Source organism: Cupressus sempervirens, chromosome 2 (genome assembly GCF_028749045.1).
Source record: "Cupressus sempervirens isolate cs-2001-9-10 chromosome 2, ASM2874904v1, whole genome shotgun sequence".
Taxonomy (NCBI): Eukaryota; Viridiplantae; Streptophyta; class Pinopsida; order Cupressales; family Cupressaceae; genus Cupressus; species Cupressus sempervirens.
Window position 1 is genome coordinate 407,631,242 of NC_143119.1, and position 8,626 is coordinate 407,639,867.

Consider the following 8,626-nt stretch of genomic DNA (forward strand, 5'->3'; position numbering starts at 1 on the left):
ATCTCCCCGACCTTGGCATGAGAAGGTTAGCTTCCCAGAACAAGAAGGATCAAATGGATCTAGTGTAGTTATGAAACATACTGCAGACATCCATATGCTAAGTAGCTTAATCATAGACATATGGTAGGGAAATAAAATAGCATTCTACACATCAACACATATGCAAAAAATAAAAAGAGAACATATCTACCCATATGTACAGATCAACATATCTACTCTATGTTTCAAAGAAAATATGCATATCTACCCCATACATAATGTCAGAGATAACAATACTTCAACTAAAGTAAATAAAAGATGGCTTGGCCAAGCACTAAATTTTCCAACATGATGCATCAAGAGTCAAACTGTAATAAATCCTATTATGCAACACTCGACAAGTTGAGAGAAGAAAAACAATATGCATCCATCCGCACCCTCCCAATGCCATATACACCCATCCTATAAGGAAATAAAACAACCATACTTAGGACTTAAAAAAGCCATCTAAATGATCTTAGTAATCTACTAGTATCCATCATCACTCAGTATTTGTAAAATATAACAACCTTACCACCATTTCCTCCACAACATTTCTTCACAAGATTGAAAACTAAACTTAGAAGTTAACTAAATTATTGAATTGAAGATTGTCTTCCTACTCAACAACACATCCAATCATAAGCACTAGTTTTTAAAAAAAACTACAACTTTCAATAGTTTATCATACTCTTTAATTGACACTTGAATTTAGGTAGCAGCCCAAGAAAATATTGATTAAACTTGATCCTAAATCTTATTAGTAGGCTATAGGTTTATCACAAGAGGATTTCATTGATTCTCGTCAGAAGTAATCTTGTAAAAGGTGAATGAGAATAATTTCATATTCAAACATGATCACAAATTTACAAATACTGCCATAGAAAGAAACAAAATAAAAGAGTGCTATGTTATAACTACATTTTCTTACATATTTAGTTGACAAGTGTGTTAAACTTCATACATTATATAAAGATATTACATTTAAAATAGAAAAAGGTGGGTTATTTCCCAGCTAAGTCTTTGCATCAGTAATTCTATGTACTCATTGCATTCCATAAGTTTAAGAAGGCCATGTATAGACCACTGCTACAATTTCATTGTTTAAAATGTTCAGAGATTGGTTGCCTCAACATTTTTTTTATACACAGTCCAACATCACTGTCTTGTAGACATATTCTAAAACTATGATAGCAAGGAACATCAACTGTTGAAAAAAAATGCTAAAACTCTACAGAGTCCCACATACATGCAAACTAGAAGAGATACTATATCCAACTATTTATGCCATCACTAAACCTTGGACTAAACTTGGAGAAAAATAAACACCACATCCAAACTTAAATGGCATCCAAATTATGTTGAAAATAGGCGAATAAAACTATTCCAGCTAAATGAAGATGTAAAACAAAACATAGAACAAAAATTCATGTAAATCATTATTTTCAACAAAACTAAGAAAATATTCAAAATAGAATGGCCTTATCTAGTGGAAATGATCCAAGTCACTAATTATATCAAAGATGAAACCTGTGATTGAAATACATTATTCTACACACCCTTCTAACACAAAGCCATTATACCTGATCAAACTTAGAAACACACTCCTATTAGGTGTAGACCTAACATTTATCCTAAGTTCAAGCTAGGGCATGATTCAAAGCAAAAACACTTTGAATCTTTTACCTTTAACATTTCCTAGATGTAATTTCTTAATAAAAAGAAAACATACATAGCAACCAAAATGTCTCCATTTACTCTGTTTTTGTTTATATTCACTGGTATAATTATTTAACAAATGGAACATACAAAAAAACCCAAATGTCTTTCAATAAAAACAATATATGTTTGCAAACAATAATACTCTATCTATCATTTAATGAGAAGAGGAACCTATATCCTTTTGCAACTAAGTTATCAATCTTTTCTCTTGTTGTGTGTGTCCTGAAAAATGGTTTGCTCCTTCAAACTTTCCAAATGTGAATGCCTCTCCAACACTCAATCCACTTCTACTACTCCAAATAATTTCCTTCTCCCTTCCTTTATCATTCCTCTCTCCATTACATCTCAGTCATGGAGGGAAAACTTCCCGTACAAGGTAGAAAATAGGCATTTCCACTACCCATGAATATTTGCAAATAAATGATGACCATTCTTTATAATGCCAAAACTAGTCCCATTAACTTAGATTTTTAAGTAATTAAGTTAAGATTGCCATAAACAAAAATATCACTTCCAATTTATGTTAAATCCTCTAAAACATAGAACTATAAGGCGTAATAGTTTTCTTTTCAAAAATTAGAACCCTACTCATGTCATTGAGCTACATTTCACTATCTTAATGTATTTAGGAAAACAAAAGAAGTCAAATGCATCAAAATTAATTCACACTAGACTAAGTGGTTTGTGATATGATGCAGGGCTTATCCATCTATTCCCTTCCAAGAGGCTAACTCTCTCTACCTCAACCACAACCTTGCCTTCGACATCTATAGACACTCAAACATGAATCACAAACATAAAGGAGTCAATACCCGTTAGTTGATAATAAAACATCATATGTGAACATCATAACTATAATGCATATGCATACATCAAAATGTGAACATAAATCACGTCTACAAAATATAATCAACATGATCATAAAATGACTTAACCATTCATTTAACATAACTTAAAAATCCTTTAATAACATTAATTCTCCGAATAGTTAACATAGCAAATGACATGATTAATCTAATCCATGAATTAATCTAGTAAGTTTAAATAGTTGACCTAGTCAAAGTGATAAGGTTGCCACATAATCGCCATGTAGGTGCAAACAAGGAAGTTGTATGATGAGTCATGACACAATGTCATTGTAGACATATAGGAAAATGTAGCATGAACTTTTTAAAATTGCATGTAACCATATTATCATTAAACTAATATGAAAGTTAAGGCATAAATTTCTTAATCCTTGCTATACATATTATTATGCTATTCAAAACAAATATTAAAGTGTAACATATCATCATTAATTATCATAATATCAATAACATAACAAAAGTATTGAAATGTGATTGTACCTATTGTAAAAAAATATTAGATATATCTCTAACATTAATTTTTGCCTAATTTTTTAGTTATTTTTTAATATATATTATATTTTCGTACTTGTGAATGGAACAAAGTAAGTTTTATGCTCAAAGTAATCACTATTTAAAATTTTATTTGTACAAATCTTAATTGATGATATTATAAAATAATAAACTTCAAATTGAAACCAATCAAACACACAACATCCATTGCTATTTTGTTAACTATACTTATAAATAAATGTTTGGTTATAAATCAATTTTGAGATATCTAATTGAAATATAAGTTTACATAATTAAATTTGTAAGTTATAGAAATTTTATCAACATATTTATATTTTGAGAGAGATAGAGGGGGGTGGGGGGGTGGGAATAAGAAGATATTTAAGGTGATAGATAGTATATAAATACATACGTCAAGGAAATCAAAGAGAAATGGAGAAAATAGAATATAGGCAGTGGGAAGTGAATGGTAAAGAGAGGGACAAGATAAGATAGAGGTGGGAATGGAGAAAGGACTGTATACGTGCATAAAAATTATATAAGGAAAGGTTATGGAGTTAGATAGGGAGAATGTGATAATTAGAGAGAGACATGGATATAAAAATACAGAGATATCTATGTATGGAGTATGATGGAGAGGAAGAGAAAAAATGTGATCTATAGAGACAAATGATTTTAAATTTCTAGGTTTGAATTTTGTATAGGAAATGATAATTGGATAAAAAATTATAATTAGAAATAAGGAGAGAGTGAGGGGTTAGGGGGACAGTGAGTAAGATGTATAATATAAAGAAAAAGAGGGGTGGATAGGTAAAAGTATTAATGGTGATAAAAATGGATAGGGAAGCATATGGAGAGATAGCACGTATAGATAGATGTATTATAATCAAGTATTAAAGTAGACAATAGTTATGAAAGGAAAGATAATGGAGGATAGTGGAGGGAGAGAAATAGAAATCACAGACCAAGGAGATAAAGAGAGGGAATGATAAGGATATGGTGGATAGATAGATAGATAGATAACATACATAGAATAAATCAAAGAGAAATAATGGAAATTGGATAGAGATATACAGGAGAGAATGATAAAGAGGGGTAAGATGAAATAGTAATAGGGAGGCAAAAATGATTGTCTATGTTATTAAATAAGAGAGACATAAAGATAAGTGTAGAAAAGTAGATAAGAAGAGTTTATGAATAACTATTCAAAAAATAGTATTAAAAGTATACAAGACTATCGGCTTAATCCTTGCACCATTAAAAGGTGCAAGTGCTACTAATGGGCTTAATTCAACCAATATGCTTATTTCTATTGAGCTTGTAACCAGAATGTTATTCTGGTGATGTCAAATGTTGTGCAATAGAATCTGACTGTCAAGAATCCCACCATTGAGAGTTAGGATTACCAAAGATTTAAGACATTAGGGAAGCCATCCATGAAGAAGATGGCTCAGTTCATCTTCCATTTATCTTCCCAATTCCTACAAGTGGTCATGCATTCTAAAAACATATATGTCCCTCCCTCTCCTCCATTTCAAATCCAAAAAAGGTCGATGCCTTGCTTCAACTTCTTCTATAAGACATTTACTTTTTAGTGTTTTCAAACCATGGTGAGCGCTCCATCTAGACCCTTGCAATATGCTCATGGAAAAAATCGTTGATTTTCTAATGAAAAAGAATGCTACATCCATGAAAATGTGTTTCTCTCAGTTATTAGCTAATGAATCAAAGCTTATCTTGAGTTTCATCTTTACATCTTCGGGTAGCATTTTATTTGTCCATTTGTTCTCTCCAATATTGAACAATTTTTTTTATAAACATGACATCCCAAAACATGAAGAGACAAAGGCAAGCCTCCACACTTGTTTATGAATTTCTTAATTAAATCTTCATTTTAGAATAGCAATAGAATAGGTTTGAGGAAAAGACTTTAGAGCCTTTTGAGTAAGTGTATTTGAGTGGTGAAAAGCCAAAATCTAGCCTTTTCTAATGACTTCCCTACCCATTCTAGTATAAAAACTTTCAAACCGTGAATGGATATTCATCAAAGCAATAAAACGATAAATGTTAAATGTTAAATTTAATATTTTGCACTATACTTTGTTATTTAGAATAAGAATTAGATAGGTCAATTATGTTGTAACACTCTTTTGTACACAATTTAGTTTAGATGATTTAAGAACATTCTTATTGTCTTCATGAGCACTTATGTTTCTTCATAAATTGTTGGACATTAAATTTGGACTTGATAGATCTTTCCCTTACTTACACATTTATAGAATGGCCAAGTGACTTCATAAAAATGCCAAAAGGCTGTCTTCCATAACTTTGACTATATTCCATAATTGAAAAAGATACAAAATCTATAGATGAAAATGCTTAAAATAATGTATCGCATAACAATGAATGTGATAAATGTAGAATATTAGTATGATATTCTATGAGATCATAATTGAATGAAAAAATTCCTTGTAATCTCTAGGGAAATTTCAAAATCTCCTTCTTTATATATAGGTTTGTTGATTTGCATTTATGGTGATTATGAGATGCCAAGAATCATTAGTGCCTTTGGAATTTCTTGGAAATATTGATACTCATATGCATATTCTAATATTTCTTGTTCCAATAGAAGATCAATGGGTACATTCTTATTAGGTTTTACTATGCTCATAACATATCCAACAAGTGAGCTAAAGAATACTCTTGACTAGAATGTCTTGAATACTTCACCTACCATATTTGTAGTGACTTAGTGACTTAGATGTAACCTTTTCATGCCCTTATTTGAACCTTGATCCCATTTATAATTGTGTGGTTGCACTTTTTTTCTTAAAGTATTTCTTTCCAGTGCAATTTAGCATATTATATATGTCTTTTTAGTTGAGTTCAATTTAGATTAATATCTTTTAGATTGGTACATGAGGGAAAAGTTAGTTGTGCATTTTTTCTTTGTATGTAATATTACAAAACTCAATTTTTTGTAGTCCTACATGATCCTTATGGGCTAAGTATAAGCTAGAAATCTATAATGGAAACTAAAATGATAAATGTTTGTTGATATATGTTACATTTTAGAGTTCCTTTGACAAATGCATTTAATTATGCATCATTATCTTACCACATTCTATCTAGACAATCATTGAGTGATTGAACGTAGTGAGATAAAGAAGGTATCTAAGAAACATCTCAGACATGACACAAAGTATTAGAAACTGAATGTCAACCCCTAACTATTAATTCATCTATGAACAATGTGAAAATTGATTTTTATTTGGTTAATAATACAAGTGTCTAACAAGGAAAAGTTTTATTTACTTGGAAATCTTATATATGTATTCAAAGAACATGGGTATCATGATATTTTGTGAATTCTAATATCTCTCTTGAAAAATAAAATAAAAAATGTGTGGTTTATTAATGAGATATCTTTAATTATATCATACGAGATTGAATTGAGAACTTAAAAAAGTTACAAAAATATAAAAATGTACTTGTTTTCTAGGTGAAATTTTATTATTATATTGCATGAGGTTGTATGGTCTAACTTAGAAAAAATAACATTCATTATAACTTGTGAAATTCATAAATATTATAGAATTCTATTTTTTATTTTTACTAATATTTTTAATGTAACTTAGTAATCACTATAAACTATGAAGGATTTGGTATCATGATTGATAACAAACTTATTTGTAGAGCTTCAAACACTTTTGATGTTGTTAAACTTATCTTCATAGATTACAAAGTGTATCAATCCCTTGGATGATGATATAAAGTTATAGATCTATTTCTTAAAGTATTATGCATGCTTTTGAATGTTATTAGAGTGTGTGAGAAGATTTTTATACAAAATTACATTAAGATCAAAATGATGTAGTTGGTTTTATCCAACAACAAGTAGATCAAAGAAAATAACTCACAAATTAAATGTTAAAATCTCCTAGATATAGCTTCATGTTTTCTAAGGCAAATTATAGTGTTATCATTGATTTATATGTAATTTTAAACTTCTCAAAGTCCAAGGAACTATTTGTGAGTACAATTGATTAGCTATCTACTAACTTATGAAAAAATAGTTAAACCCTATTAAAAGATATATCTATAATTTTTCAATCTTATTTTTAATTAACAAAGTTCAAGAAACTGTCAAGTTTTCCAAAATTTCAAGTTGGTCATTTTATCATTTGTCTCTTTTGTTTGAAGGAATTTCATAGTCAAACTTTTAAAAAAACTCAACAATTAAAAAAAAAAATCTCAAATGATACATTCTTGAAATAAAAATATTTATGCAAACATATGTTCATGTGAACATATAATATGTGTTCATGCAAACATGGGTTTGTAAAAAAAAACTTTGTTCTTTTCCCATTTTTTTTTAAAATGGCATTTTGACCCTCAAAATTGGGATCAAATGACCTCCTATTATAAATCTAAAAATATCAAATTATGTTACTTGGAGCAAGCTTTCTAACGACTATAATTTTTATCAGCATTATATTCATTAAGACTTTCAAATATGAGTTTAACTAATTATGGGTTGATTAACAATTTAACATCAATTGACTTTGACACTTCGGGAAAAGCTATAAATAAGGTCAATTTTTTTTATAAAAAATCTCTCAGAAATATGTTACTGAGTTAGTGTTCTACTGAAAAAAGAAAATTTCATTTCTGATAAATTGAGTTCAAGTTATGCTTGTCAAAACAAATATATATCTAAATTATGATTGATGTCAATTCAAAAATTCATAAACTATACAATATTCTACAAAATTGAATCAAACTAAATGGATCCTCTAGAGATATAATCACTCGAATGTAATGTTTGTTTCAAATATGTTGATTTTAGTGCCAAAATTGGTCAAAAGTGGCAGCCATTATTGTGGGATCACCCTGATTTGTATATCTCATTTGGTTTTAAAAGTTTTATAGCGATGCATTTTACATACCCATGAAAATTTTAATTGGGTTTCAAATTCCTTTTAAGAGAAGATATGAAAAATATTGTAATGTGATATGTAAATCTTATGTATTAAATTTAATTGCTTCCCCATTTCATATTCATTTTGAGATGTTTCCATGCATAATTTAGTATTTGATGTCATATACTGAAACTAATGAAAATAAATATAGCTGGCTTAGTTGTTAGTATATTTACAAATAAATTTCATTATTTGACTTATTTTTTGGGTTTCCTTTTTGTTTCCATTAGGTTCATTAAAGACATAGGGAGATATGAGAGGAGATAAAGAGAAAGGGGAAAAATATGAATATAGAAGTAAAGATATCAAAGTAAAATACAATATCATCATTGGGTCATGAATTGGAGACCCTCATTATTCTTTCCTTCTACAAGTTGAAAAATCTCTAGAGAAGAAACCTTCTCTATCTCCAAAAGAAAATCTAGGAATGAAAAAGACAAGAAGAGAAATTGACCTCTTTCCATCCTAAACATCAAGAAAAGATATGAACAACCATCAAAACATACTGTCAAGCCTTTCCCACAAGAAAACTCTCTATCTTCTTAT